Source organism: Scardinius erythrophthalmus (genome assembly GCF_964197995.2).
Source record: "Scardinius erythrophthalmus genome assembly, chromosome: 7".
Lineage (NCBI taxonomy): Eukaryota > Metazoa > Chordata > Actinopteri > Cypriniformes > Leuciscidae > Scardinius > Scardinius erythrophthalmus.
The window spans coordinates 15,588,376-15,603,479 of NC_138227.1; the positions used below are offsets into that span (position 1 = coordinate 15,588,376).

A 15,104-nucleotide genomic window follows, 5' to 3' on the forward strand; every position below is an offset into this window, starting at 1 on the left:
GTGATAGAAGTGAAACAGCCACTGATGGGACTTATCCTGGAGATCAGAGGGCAGGTTCGGCAACAGTTCTTGACTTTTAGGAGACATCATTAAATTGTACATTTAAAAAAACACAAATCATAATCCTACACAGGCAAAATTCCTAATCCATCCATCCAAAAAAAAAACACACACACAAAGGGAACCTTTACAGCCCCTCAGATCCCAAAACTCATGTAGTGAAAAAATTAATAAGTTCATATAAGGTAACTCTTTTTAGCAAATTCTGTAGAAAAAAAATGCATATTCTACAAGAGCAAAATATAAATGCATCCATATTTTCCGAGCATAGCTGTGGTATGAGTCTTCATTTGAAAAGAACTAATTAAAGTAATTGAAGTATTTGATGTGCTCCTCAGCGTTAAACAACAAGAGGCCACAATGAATTGCCAACCTAGTTTGCGCAAAGAGCAAGAAAAAGCACACAAGAAATATGAAAATATAAAACAAAATTAACTGGTTAATAAGGAAAAAAAACAATCTCCTTGAATAAGAACATCTATTGCCCATACACGCAATGGTTCCACTGAAGAAAAAGTGCTAAATGATACCCTGAGGTGACTAATTTAAGCAGGGATCACTCACAGGGCAGGAAGTCTCCAGAGCTGCTCAGCTGGAGGTGGATCAACTGATCCCAGCATTCCCAACTGTCCTGGTCAGCCAGTTTGGCAGTAGATCCCTCACTTACAGATAAACGTGGTGGTGGAGCTCTGCTGAGCCGCGCTGCGCTGCACTGCTGCTATATTCCCTTTACTTTCAGCTTTAAACTGAATCTGTCTGTGACGTAAAGACGTCGGTTTCTTGCTTTACTGAACGCTGAACGCTGCCCTCAAGCTGCTTTGTTATTGCTCATGAGACTGCGCCTCCATTTTTTAATTTCTGTTGTGGATCTGGACTAGTAATCCTCCAACAATCCACGGCTCAATTTAGCAGCGCTTTCTCCTGGCTCACGTGAAACAAGTCAAACTCAGCTGGATTTAAAGATGATGTAACCGACAGCTCCTTTGACAAACGCTTTCTCTGCTGGATTGCCTTCATTCATATTCTCACAGAAAGATAAACCTCCCAGATTAAAGGATCTGGTGGGAAACTGATCTAAACATCCAAATTCCTTATCATTTATCCTTATTTCACCTAACAGAGGGAGCTATACATTAGTACATAATCTCATTATCCAAAGAATACTATTATTATTAATAAGAAATGTGTATTGAGTAGAAAATCTGTATTTTTTTTTTTTTTTACAATATAACTGTTTTTCCTGTATTTTTGATCAAATAAATGCAGCCTTGGAGACTATTAAAGACTTTCCGACCCCAAAATTTGCACAATATATTATAAGTCTAACTAAAGACGAGCATAAAAGTGTATTTAAAGCTTTCCTTGGATATTTAGAAGAGCAAAATTTACTTCGGACTCTGATTCAATCATATTACCCAAAACAGTATTGTATTTGTTTCTGTCTGCCAGATTTGTTTTGCACTTAATCTTTTTAGTGGTAAAAGCTCAATCTTCCCCTTCGTACCACCCTGGGACTTGGGAGAGAGTGTAAGTAGGACATGCGTCGCCTGGGCTCATGAAAGCACTGCGCCGATGTGTGGCGGCTCTCTGATGTGCCTCTGTGTGCCCAGGTTTATCCCTTACATTTCTGAGCCATAGTTGTTTATTAAATCAAGGAAAATCATCCCTAATCCCGTCACTGGCTCCATCTGTGCCGCTCCAGACAGACACACACAGTACCAAGGTGGGTAGCCTGACACGGACACCTTGATTCGAGGATTACATGGACACACTGCACACACAAATACATGATGCATGTATATTTATACACAGACCAGGTGAACACGTGTAAAACTTTAGATCTTCATCCTGATATATGTAAACAAGCTATGCATGATAACAACACTGACATTGATTCACACTGGTCTAACAAAGTGCACAGTAGTATTTTATACATTAAGAAGGTGAAGACAGGAGAAGCTGCACAAAAGCAATGGGTGAGGGACATCTTTTGGAAATGTGTGGAAAATATCAGCCCCTACATTTAAAAATCAAACTAATGAATGGAAAAAGAGATCACTATTGTACAGTCTATTGCCGTTACAGAAGGCAACCTAATGAGGGCAGCGCAATACTGATGGATGCAAGTAAAGATGATAGATGAGTTTAGATAAACATAACAGGGTAAATATCAATGCCACTGAGTCTTATGTGCATTCAAAGGAATCAAAAATCCAGATCAGACAACAAAGCAAATTTTACTTAGAATTTGTATAAAAAGACAAAAACACCACACAATTCTATATATTATATAAAAATAAAATAGTTTATATAAATAGGGTCAATAAGATTATAATTTTATTTATAAATCAAAAAGTCACTATTCACTGACAATCTTCCTATTCCAGTAAGCTGTTAACTCAAGAACTATTGTGACCAGATCACAGGGTCAGTGAGTTTAAGGGTGTGTTCACACTTGTAGTTCGGATAAAAAAAAAAAAAACAATTACATATGATGGTATTTTGACCAGCTGAGAACTCGTGAACTCGAGTCAAACAACGACAGGAATCACTCCGTCACACACAAACGAAGATATGCTGCGAGTAGACGCGGTTCTGATGCCTGTACCATGACTATGACGAGAAAAAACGTGACATCATATCCCGTTTTTGGTTCGTTTACATGTCTTTGGTCCGTGTTGCATTTATATATCATTTGAACCGCACCAGAATTCATGTTTCAGCGGTCTCAGGTCCACTCCGCTTGTTTGGTGAGCACCAGGGTTCAGATGGCAGCATTCACACTAATTCAAATGAACGGCACTAACAGAGCAATCACACCAGGGTTCGTTTTAACCCAACCAAACATGACAAATGTGAACACACCCTAACTCAACAACTGTTGAATCAGTCTGATTCATCCAATTCAAGAATCAGACAGATCTGATTCAATTCACTGGCTCAGTGATCCAGTCAAAACAGATCTCAAGTTTACAGCTTACTGGAGGGGAATGACAACTGAATGAATGCCTGTTCCTCACACTAAGCTATCATGGCTTCAATAGATTTTGAATAGATGTGGTCAGTATATGGTAAAACAAAAAACAAAAAATTCTCCTTTTTGTGTTTCACAGAAAATAATAACACACAAAATTTGGAATGACAAAAGGGTAAGTAAATAAGGACAATATTACAAGTAAGAGCATGTCTAGGCAACAAATAGGCTACAAGTAACTAACTTCATCTAAAGGTTCATTGTCAATTGTAGGCCTATCTAAAAGCAAGAACTGACATTTCCCAGTACATCCCAGGTGCTTAAAAACAGGCAAGAAGCTTTTATCAAACGTCCTTCCTGAAAAGAAAAAAACCTTGAGCCAGGTGTTGATAGGAGCTTACTCCCATTAAACAGAGACCCATTGTCTTCTAATATAATCTCCTCTTTTGCTTGTCCCCAGCTCACAAGGGTTGTCTGATAAAGCTTTAGCATGAGCGTTCTGAGCCAGCCTTAAAATACCTGCTAATCTTGGGCAGCTGCACATTAGAAAGCACTTTACTGAGGTATGAGCGATGCAGCTCAGGTCTGATGAGTACGACTAACCTTTCCCATTTGATTTTAAAATCCATTGTAAGGGGAACGCTGGGTTTAATTATCAGAGAGTTTACCTTGAGTGCTGAGAGCGAAGTCTGCAGTATACACTGACACTGAGTGAAGTCTGCAAGGGCTCATATGTGTAAATATAAATGTTCTCTTTTGAATAATAAACATTTGGTGAAGGTTCCTTTAAATAGGGTTACTACATCAGTTTAATCTTTATTGCTTTTTTAAGCAATTTTCTGTGCTATGTCACATCAAAGGGCCTTCTTTCAAGTTTAGATCAATTCTTCATGCATACATGGACACAGACAGGCCGTCGTCAGGGAAGGACAATCAGAAACATTGTCCTGGGCCTACCAAGGTCTTTTAGGTTGTAGCCTACTCATCCAGGCCCTGTGGATTTTAGCAATGGTCCAGCCATAACATAGTATCTACTGCCTACTGTACATAGGCAGCACTCTTAACTCTCACATCTTCAGCATGGACACCACAATTATTTCCCTTGTGTCATAAAATTTTTCCTTGTAATTATGTATGGTTTGCAAAAATGTGAACTGCTGTGTAGATGAGAGAAGCAAAGTGTATGCGCGTTGTGCACACGCTACATTATGGCCAAGCATTCACCCTTAAAATAGCATCTGAATAACATGCCACTGACTTAAAACTAGGTTTTTCCTGGTCTGTGGCGGAACGGTTTTCTGAAACTGCAAAATAGCACCAGGGAACACACCGGAACACGTCTCCTCTTTTTGCTGAATCACCACCGGGAGCGCAAGTTCATTCCCTAATTTACCTACATGTGTCTGTGGAGGGAAAAGTCCGCTGTGCGCGGGTGCAAAATGGGAATGATACATGCGTCGGTGTACAAAGTCAATTGCGCTGGGTGCAAGATAGGCCCCTTCAAATCGGTAATCTACTGCTATTCCTGCAGTTCCCGGATGTGAAATGTTGAATTTTCCATTGAATTTGAACCACTGAGTTTGTGGAAGCAAATTTGTAAAGCGAAATAAAATGGACCGAAAATTGCCAGTTGAATATTATAGGTTGTATTTTTAAACAATGTATAAAGCTTGGAAGATTCAGAATGTTTCTAAAAATAACTGACTGTGTTTGGCTGAGAGAAGAAAGTCATAAACACCTAGGATGGCTTGAGGGGGGAGTAAATTATGGGATCATTTTCATTTTTGGGTGAACTAATAACCCTTTTAAATGACTTATTCAGAACACTTTACATAGGCAGCAACTCTGATCAATGCTTCTCATGCAAAGGGTATGGGCATGTTGCTAAGATAACAAATGGGATATACTAATAAGAATAAAAAATACATGCACACTTATACGATTTGTTACTACGTGTTAAAAAGTTGCTTTTTAACTATTTTTGAAAGAAGCCATGCTTACCAAGGCTGAATTTATTTGGTCAAAAAATCCAGTATTTTGGGATTGCCTTGTCCATGAAAGATAAATGTCATGCTGCCGAACTTGACCAAAATGAGGGATATTAGAAACTTCCTATCTTTTGGAACCGGCTTCAGGTCAGCGGTGTGCCTATGAGGATGATGAAATCCTGTCTAGGTTTCACAAATTGCTCCGAGACAAGAAGGTTGAGGATCCACATGCAGCATTTATTGCACAGAGTAATCCAAAGACGTAATCCAAAGTACAGGCAAGGTCAAACCGGCAGGCAGTCCATACAAACAAACACAACAAGGCAGGGAACACGGGCAAAAGAGTAATCCACAGAACAGTCAAGAAATCCACAGCCAAGAGACATGAAACCAAGGCGAATACTCGGAATTGCAGTGTGACACTAAACAAGACTTCACAGATAATGAATGAGAAAACCAGGCTTATATGGGGTGAGCTAAACAAGATAATGAGACACAGGTGAATGTGATAATGGATGAAGAGTCCGGGCAGTGAATTATGGGAAATGTAGTTTGTGAGGGAATGACAATAGTCTGATGTGGAGTGCCCTCTGGTGGCTCTCAAGGGCACTCCAGCTGGTGACCGTTACACTAGGTCAGTGGTCACCAATCTCGGCCCTGGAGGGCCGCTGTCCTGCAGAGTTTAGCTCCAACCAGCTCCAACACACCTGTTTGAAAGTTTCTAGTATGCCTAGTGAGACCTTGATTAGCTGGTTCAGGTGTGTTTAATTGGGGTTGGAGCTAAACTCTGCAGGACAGCGGCCCTCCAGGACCGAGATTGGTGAACCCTGCACTAGGTAGTCAGCTCACTAGCTTTGAACAGAGCCTTTTACCTTTCCCCCTCTCAGCAATTCACTCTTCCTCTCTCTTTTTGCACACATTCACCCCTATAATAACAAATATTAATCTTAAAAAAGATGGAGGCCATATATTGTGACATGACATTATGGGAGATGGTAAAATAGAATGACTGCAGGGCTTGAGAAAAACTTATCGGCCATAAATATGGTCCTAATCAATGTGACTCTTTTTTGCTCTCAGTCATCATGACCCAAGCTGTCAGCTGGCCTTTCAGAGAAACTGAAAAAACAGAAATAATACCTAGTACATAGAGAGTTAATAGACTCTACAAGTTCAATAAATAACTGACAAAAAAAAACACGAGTAGACTGTGGTGCAGACAGACAGATATATAGATTTTCAATAAACACCTTTAGGGGACATTACAACTGGTTTTGAATATTCTGAGCCGCAACCAAGATCATTATATTTGTTTACATGTCTGACTGCTCTTGAATTGGTGCACATGCTTTAGTTTTGATTGCTGTGTTGGTCTTGGAGAGCGCTGTAAATCTAAAGAGTGCTGCCTAAAGTGTGGAGAGCATCAATCAGCCTGAATGTGACGGGCCTGAAGTGCTCTCCATCTCTGCCACTCAGGTCCACAGGAAGAAAATTATGCCGTTCCACAAAGCTACTCTCTCCGTAGCCTCCGGCATATGGACACAATCTCCTCCTACAAATCTGTGCAGAAAATATTAATCCATGCAACAGGCAGATGGATCGGGCTTGAATTATGTATAGAGCGCAAGCTCAAGCAAAAGAATTACTCCAGCAGTCTAGCGGCACATCTGACGTACAACATCAAAATCATGCTTATCGGGTTCTCATGAAGGAAAGTCAGGAGAGAAGATCATTATGGACTCTGTGGATGGGATGTGATTCACAGAGAGTCGGAGGAAATTTAATGGCCATTAAAGGCTATCAGAAGAGATGATGGCGCATGTTGCCTCGGGTCCTGAAGATAAGCATGGATGGAAAGCAGTTTACTCGTTCCTTCTGCAAAAGACGGCAGAGAACGTTTTATCAAAGTGTGCTCACAGTACTTACAGATTATTGGTTTGTTTGCTTCACATTTATCTTTTTGTTTAAATAAGCCCACAAGCTTTGAATCAAAGGAAGTCTAGTCAGTCATAGCGTAGGTTCAGACACAGATCAACCACAACTGACATCCTGCAGGATCTTCATAAAAAAGAGAAGGGGAAAAACTTAAAATATGGATAAGAATTCTAATCAGCAAATGCCAGTGAGATGATATACTGGGATCTGATTGTGTCCAGTAGTGAAATTGGCTTTATTAGACACCCTCCATCTGCACACACTTATCAGATGTCCATCATCTAATCATACGCAGGTCTGTGAAGCTCAGCTTCAGAGTGGGCTGTCTGGATTATAAAAAGAACAAAATCTAGACAAAAATTTAGACTAAAAAGCAAATCTAGACTAAATCACTGAGACCTTAAATCAGACTCTCCAGCCACGGGCTGTGGGATAAATATTTAGATGTCAGCGAGGGGAAAGGATGCAATGTCTTTTCATCTCTTGGATGTATCATTTCCAGGGAGATCAGCCAGCTGCTATGGCAACCTCAGGGCTGACATCATCTTTGAAAGTTTCATTGGGAGGTTAATTAGGCTGTTCCAAAATATGTACAGAAAATATATACAGTACACATTGGTTAGATTAAAAGTCTCTTATGCTCACCAGGGCTGAGTTAATTTGATCAAATCTACAGTACAAATAGTAATATTGTGAAATATTATTACAATTAAATATATTTCACTTCTCTATTTGAATATATTTTTAAAATGTTATTTATTCCTATGATGGTAAAGCTGAAGTTTCAGCATCATTACTCCAGTCTTCAGTGTCACATGATCCTTCAAAAATCATTTTAATATACTGATTTGCAGCTCAAGAAACATTTATTATTATTAATGCCAAAAACAGTTGCTTAATATTTATGTGGAAACCATGATCCACTTTGTCCTTACTCTAATTTTTGATCAAATTAATGTCCTTGCTGAATAAAAATCTTACTGACCCCAAACTTTTGAAAAGTAGTGTAAGGGCCGTGACAAACCGGGTACAGCATAACATCATACAGGTATAAATTCCTTTTTAATTGGTTATTAAACTAAAGTTTATACATGCTAGTTTCCATGACAGAGTTCAAAATATTTTTTTTCATTACTACTGGAGCTGCTAGTTTGCTAAGTTTCAAATGATTATTAAACAGCAAGCACAAACTATGCAAAAGCGACAGCCCTTCCGGCACACTCAGAGTCTGAATTCACTAACACATTTTCATTCAATTCTTCAAGTGAACTATATTAGAGAAGTAATATAGGGGACAGTACAGAGTGATTTCAAACATAGTTATAAGTTACATAAAAAAAACACCATTAAAATGGATGGTGCAGTTTTTATACAAGAGCATGCTGAGATCAAAAATAGAACTTAAATGCTTGATCTGACCTAGACAAATAAGAGGGCCATTGGGAGCTGCATGGATGCGAGAGGTCTGTGCCGAAATCCCACAGGGCTGCTCCATACAGCTGTGGGACAGAGTGGACCCCGTGCTGAGGCTCAGGTGTTTCATACAGTTGCCAAGCAAGAGCAAAGGAACTCAAAGCTAGAAAACAGAAACATGCAGTGTTTCGTCATGCGCTCCAGTGGAGAGCTGGAAAACCTTCAAAATATTGTCACATCCAAATCTGAAAGCTCTCTCGCCACAGCAGACCATCAGGCCTTCATTTAGTGCCATTACTAGAATACCCTCCTGGGATGGGAGTTTAGATAACACAACAAAAGTTTGGAATTTTAAATGTACGAAACACATAATTATGCAAAATACAGCCACTCAAGCTAGCAAGTTTGAAAGTTTACACTACCATTCAAAAGTTTGCTGTCAGTGAGATTTTTTTATGTTTTTGAAAGAAGGCTCAACAATGGCTGCATTTATTTGATCAAAATTCCAATGAAACAGTAATATTCTGAAATATTATTCCAATTTTAAATAATTGTTTTCTATTTTAATATGCAATTTATTCCTGAATTTTCAGCATTATTACTCCAGTCTTCAGTGTCACACAATCCTTCAGAAATCATTTTAATATGATTTCTTCTTATTATCAATGTTGAAATCAATTATGCTGCTTAATATTTTGTATATGGAGAGAAAACCTTGAAGAATAGAAAGGACAGCATATATTTGAAATAAATATTATGTATTATTTATTTGTATGATTGTATTATTATTATTTTTAGTAGTAGTAGTATATAAATATATATTTCAGTTTTTATTCACCAATACTGTTCACCTATCTGTTTGGTATGGTGGTTCATCTATTCTGATCTGTGTATAACACAAGGACACCTCACTTGTCTGGAGAACTGGGATGGTTGACTCATGGTAGATGATGAGTCACTGTGAATCCATATCATCATGTGCGTCATTGACCGAAACCATTAGTCTGACCTGATCATGTGGATCATTTTAAGACTGTATTAAGAAACCTAAAGTTTAAAGTGACTCATTTAAATGGTCATTAGCTCAGTTTAGAAAACTAGTAAAGTCTGAGTAAATCTCCAATCCAACTTTAGATTAGAAAGGAATTGAATTGCTTTGGGACATTTCCCCCAGAGAAACCTGTGGTAAAATACCTTGCTCAAGGACAACATTGCTGTTTCATGACTTGTGGCAGTGTTGCAATGCACTTCTCAACATACACCATAGAAATTGTCTAGACAGTAATCATCTGAAAGGTCAGCGGCAAGCAGGGTCAAAGTTGACTGCATTGAAAACAGATGCAAATCAGGTGAAGGGGCTTTTACAGGAGTTGAGAAACACATTAATGCAAGGATGATAAATCTTTTGCTTTGCTCCCAGAGACACATGCTGCCTGTTGATGATAAACCACAGGAATGAGCTTAGAAGATGAATGAATCTTATTATATGCTTGACATGTTTATGACTCTGCTGAAAGGACAGGTTAGGACACCCAGAGAGAGATATAATATTGTCACAGTGCTTTGCAGTTATACAAACAAAACAAAGTATAAAACTAACAGACCATTTTTACACACCACATATGCTACCGTAAACACAATACAATAAATAATAAATACTATTGTTATCATGATGAGTTCTTAGAAGAAATTTATGTATCTGTGTGGTCGTGAGAGGGTGGTACCAGATGTCACTTACGGCTCTCATGTGAATTGGTATACCTTTAAAAAAAAAAAAATCATAAATACACTACTGTTCCGTTCAGTTCAGCCAGGACACATTAAATTGATCAAAAGTGACCGTAAAGACATTTATAATGTTACATAAGATATCAATTTCAAATAAATGTTGTTCTTTTGAACTTTTTTATTCAAAGAATCCTGAAAGAAATGTATCAGTTTACACAAAAATATAAAGAAGCACAAGTGTTTTCAACAATAATAATGCTACTGAAAAGGAAGTTTCGTACATGCACAGAAAATATCTTTTGTGTAAAAAAATAAGGTCTCTCTTTCTCTCTTTATTATGCTTTTTCGAATACTATGTTAAATGCAGTGTGTAATATAGCTGTTTGTGAATGTAAAAGTCTGAAAAGTTTTAAAGATCAAAGTGCATAACCTTCTACAGTTCGCAACAATGTAACAAATTTGTATAATACCAGCCACATGGTCTGTTGCCGGCATGTTGAGTTGAAAAGATGCTGTTTTCAGCGCTGCAAATCCACTTTGCATGCACTTCAAAAGAATGAGGATTCAAGCTGGAATTGATACGGAAACATGGAACATTGTTTTCCTACACTGAGGAAAAATCAGATATGGTAATAGGTGTTTCGTTTCTGACATGCACTAAGCGGTACACCAATCACAACAGACTGGACCGTCCGACCAATCAGAGCAGAGTAGGCTCTCGGAAAGATTGGAGAGACTGATTCCTCAAATAAACCGTTTTCAGACTTTTTGAGAAATGAGGTGATGTGCAATGTATATTATGAAAAAATGTAAGTGTTTTTTGACCTTTGATGGATGTAAATCTATTGTAGGAGACAAAAAAAACTAAATTAGGAATTAAAATAGCATAATAGGCGAACTTAGGGCCTCATATATTGAAATAAATTAGGTAAAATATTTCAAGAGGGTTACCAACTTTTGTTTTTTAGGGTTAGGGGTTGGTTAGGACAATATATCAATAACATTTAAATAATTAAGCAACTAAATAATTCCTGAAAATTAATAATACAAATGCAGAATTGAATAGTAAGTGCTCTGCAGTAGCCTATAAACTTCTATACATACAAAAAAATAATAATAATTTGCCTCCTAAAAATGATTAGAGACCGATGACTGCGGTCCTGAACAGTAGTTTATATATGTAATATGTAAAAAATGTAGTAAATATATATATATAAAACAGGTTGATCTGTTGCTGAATCCTAAGCAAGCAACTATTAGTCATAACATAAGCTGATGACATGTTTCTTATTAAGTTTTTTGCTATTTGTGTAAGTCATGAAATTCAAGTCATTAGATGTCACAGATTTCTGCATCCTGTCACATTATGCATAATACATTACTGCAAGACATAAACAACATGCACATATTTAAACAAAACAGCCTTCACTCTTCACACTGAAGGAGCCGCACAACTGTCACACTGAGCTGTGTTTTAATCTGTCAGCAGATACCAGCTCTAGCAAAGACTAAATCGGGACATTACGGCACAGGAAACGTCTCCTTTCTCTAACTGTGATGCACTCTATTTAGTTAGTTAGTTACTAGACATTCACAGGAAAGTCTCCCTGGAGCAAACCTCAGGGTTAAATGCTTTGCTAGGGCACAAGAGTGATAGATTTCCTCTCAAGTTGCCAACACCTAGGTCCTGAGACCAAATGTTGAAAATGACTTGGATATTGGTTCGTTTAGTATGAGCCATTAAGAAATGGCTGTAAAAAAATTAATGTTTAAATAAAATGATTGTAATTGTAACAGTAAAAGACTGCAAAAATGCCACAGTAAAAACCTGTTAATTGGTTAAGTGTAAGATTCCTTAGTATATATATATATATGTTGGAAGTGAAAAAGAACAAGTCATCTTATAATTTACGCTACAATGAAAAAAAATGTAAATTGTGACACTTCAAATTTGATGTTTTTTTTTCATTTAAATAATTGTTTCTTAGTACTATGTTATTAGTTAGTCTCATGTTACATATTATGTTTATTGCATTATTTTAGTGTCATGTGTGTTACCGTTATAGTGTTTTGTATTTGTGGGCAAAACACTATGGACATTCTGTACAATATATTAGTATTTACCTCAGCTTGTGGAAAATATATAATACTGAGCTTTGATTCTACAAGTGTCAATTGCATCACCTGTGTTTATAATATAAATATAAAGGTATATATAACGGTACAGAGTTTACTTCAGTAGATAGAACATTATATCAATTAATACAATATACTTTTTTACTGTAAATTTAAAGCTCCAATATGTAACAATTTTGTAATAAAATTTCCGAAAATAACTTGCACAGTGTGATATATTTCCTCCAGTTGTGTACTTACAATATCTCAAAAGTCTCCAAAGATTTTTTATTTCAGAGAAATTCCGATTTTAAATAACTGTCCGTCCCGGAAAAGAAATGTCGCCTCTCAGTGACGCAATGTCCGCACTATCCTTTTTTTCGGTGTGGACCATGTGATATTCCACCACACCGGAATATCACATGGTCAAATGCGGAAGTGGTGGTTATAGCGTTATTGCCATAGACTGTATGGTTATAGCTGTTATGGATCACGATTACTCTTTGGCGAGTATTGAAGTGCCAACAAAACGAAAGCGTCCATATTCGGATACACGCAGACTGTGTGACAAACGGAGGAATAAAACCCGGATAAATATCGGCCAGGCGTTTTCGAGATGGAGAGAGCTGCGCGACAATCTTGGACTTGACAGAGACTCTGCTCTCGCGAGTGTATTGATAGACAGGTAAGCAAATCAATTTTTTTTTTTATTGTACAAGTAACGTAATAGTTACAGTAAAGATGATTTTAATAGATATGAATTAATGACAAATAGCTGTAAGTTGTAACGGGATATTATAGCATAACATTTCACGTTCCTTGCAATTCATTAATTATGATGACATAAAATAATACGATCAGACATACAGGTAATACAAAAACGAATAAATTACCTCATCCGTGATCATGATTCATTAATTCCATTTAGATACATCGCTAGATGGTGAAAACGCATTAAAAACGGCATCTCCCATCGTCACCTCCTTCATAGCGTCATCAAGCTTCGCCTTTGTTATTGTTGGAAACTGAGCCCTCTTGTGGTCAAATTTTTTTTACATATTGGAGCTTTAAGTTCAATACATAAAACCTAAAATATTACAAAATACATTAAATACGGTAAAATACATTTTCTGTAAATTTCACAGAATCTTTAAGTGTAGAAGAATTAACTATTGGCCTAAATTATGCTCACACACAAGTCTATTTATTCTTTGTATGCAACAATGTCTCAAGGCGAAGGAATCTTGTGAAATCTGCAGGTGTTTCTGACGCAGAAGGACATCAAGGACGTTAGACAGCGCTCCTTTTAGACAAAGCTATGAATGTACAATAGGTTTGTATGTCCTGCAATAGACCTTGGTCAGAGGAAATACACTGTTTAATTTGATGGAAACAAAGCTCTGAGGGACGGCGGTACACTTCAGTGCAGTTTGACATACTGATCTAGGTCACATCTAATTTTACAACTCATGCCATGCAAAGTGTTTTGTTTACTGACAATATTTATTTTCAATCCTTTCTGTGAGCCTTGTTTTCGTTCATGTCAAATTACGAATGGCGTCTATAACCCAGTCCTAACTAAACTCTATAACAGACAATAACAGACATAACAAGAGGATATTTTGATGCACATGAATGTACTGCCTGACCAGTAAGTGAGACTAATAAAATGAGGAGGATAAATATGGAGTCAAATTTATAATGATGCCGCTTCACAGCATCACGGATTTAAAAACCATAAATACTGAAACCGAAACAAACACCCTGACTCATTAACCTTGTCTCATTAGACATGCTAATTGTATTCTAAATCAAAGCAGCAAAAAATGAAATGTAAATTTTTTGCTCTTCTCTACATGATTCAATATTAGAGTGTAGACTGGTGGCTTCTCTAAACCTTTATATCAAGCCAATGTATCAAACATTCATTGGTACAGTGTGGATTTCAAACCATTTGTTGCCTTCCATTACTTTATTTTCACTAACTAAAAATAAAGCTGGAATAAAATCATATCTAAATATTAAATGAAAACTTAGGGCAAGACACCCCAGGTGAATAGGGTAAAAAAATATATATATATAAATACCATATCCAGTTGATTGATTACATTAAGAATTCCAAACAAATTTTGTATTACAAGTTTTATGAAATGTTATGTTTAAATACGCAAATGAGGCATTATCTAATTAAATATGCACTAAGAAAAATCTGAACATTGGATGAAGTCGGGTTCAAAATTCATATTTAATTTTTTATGACATATTAAAGTCAAAGGTTTTTACAGAGGGGGGTTTGGAAAAAAAAAATGTTCACCATTTCTTTAGGAATAAAATGTATAAAATCAAGCAAATTATATTTGAACAAACCCCTCAGTAAAAACCTTCAGAATATAGATAGGAATAAAACTATAAAGTTTGGTGTGTGTAAGTGCTACTGAAGTGGAGATTTCTGGCTCAGTGCAGGAGAAAAAAAAACTCATTTTGAGAAAACGGCCTTTAAAGAGTAAAAAGTAGTGTAACTGAAATCTACAGACACAAACAGATAGGTGCTATAAAAGATACATCAGAAGAGTATTTTGGATGTTTTCTTTCGACTAATCTGAAAAAAATATTGTATTTTCACCTGTGTCTCGCCTTAAAACAGAAAATAAAATAAGAAATGCTGCCATGGCAACTAACTCACTAAAAGTACTAAAATGACTAAAACTGAAATAAAATAAGTTAACACTACATAAAAAATATTTGTTATACATATATATATATATATATATATATATATATATATATATATATATATATATATATATATTTATATATATATACACAGTATAGATAGATAGATAGAGATATAAATATATTTAAAAAATGACAAAAGGCAAATAACACAATTC

At 36.6% G+C, this 15,104-nt stretch overlaps 2 protein-coding genes across 2 annotated transcripts in view; one reads left to right on the forward strand and one right to left on the reverse strand.

Annotated features, from left to right (window-relative positions):
* The window catches only part of lim2.3 (lens intrinsic membrane protein 2.3), a gene marked incomplete at both ends in the record, with an annotated part of 157,370 nt that overhangs the window by 40,632 nt on the left and 101,634 nt on the right, over positions 1 to 15,104 (forward strand). The window lies entirely within an intron of this gene.
* esamb (endothelial cell adhesion molecule b) overlaps positions 1 to 15,104 on the reverse strand; it is a gene marked incomplete at both ends in the record, with an annotated part of 48,246 nt that overhangs the window by 13,306 nt on the left and 19,836 nt on the right. The window lies entirely within an intron of this gene.